Source organism: Sinocyclocheilus anshuiensis, unplaced genomic scaffold (assembly GCF_001515605.1).
Source record: "Sinocyclocheilus anshuiensis isolate Anshui unplaced genomic scaffold, SAMN03320099.WGS_v1.1 scaffold517, whole genome shotgun sequence".
NCBI lineage: Eukaryota > Metazoa > Chordata > Actinopteri > Cypriniformes > Cyprinidae > Sinocyclocheilus > Sinocyclocheilus anshuiensis.
In genome coordinates, this window is record NW_015536535.1 from 1,169,982 (window position 1) to 1,170,297 (window position 316).

Sequence of the window (316 nt, forward strand, 5' to 3'; positions counted from 1 at the left end):
GAGCTCTCTCTGTGTGTGTGTGTGTGTGTGTGTGTGTGTGTGTGTGTGTGTGTGTGTGTGTGTGTGTGTGTTAAATCAAGCACTTTATTGTACATTTTGGAGTATCTATAAATACCCATAAGATTACATTACATTATTAGTGATACACCAATGTATTGACCCACCCACATTTTCAGGCTTGTTGTTATGAGAAAATGTCCATAGTAATTATAATTTGTCTCACTTCTTGCATTTTCAGTATGTTAAAACATTAAGCGAGTTAGTGAAATTACAGAAAAGGCCTTATGCAAAGTATGAACCTCAACATCAAGACTCT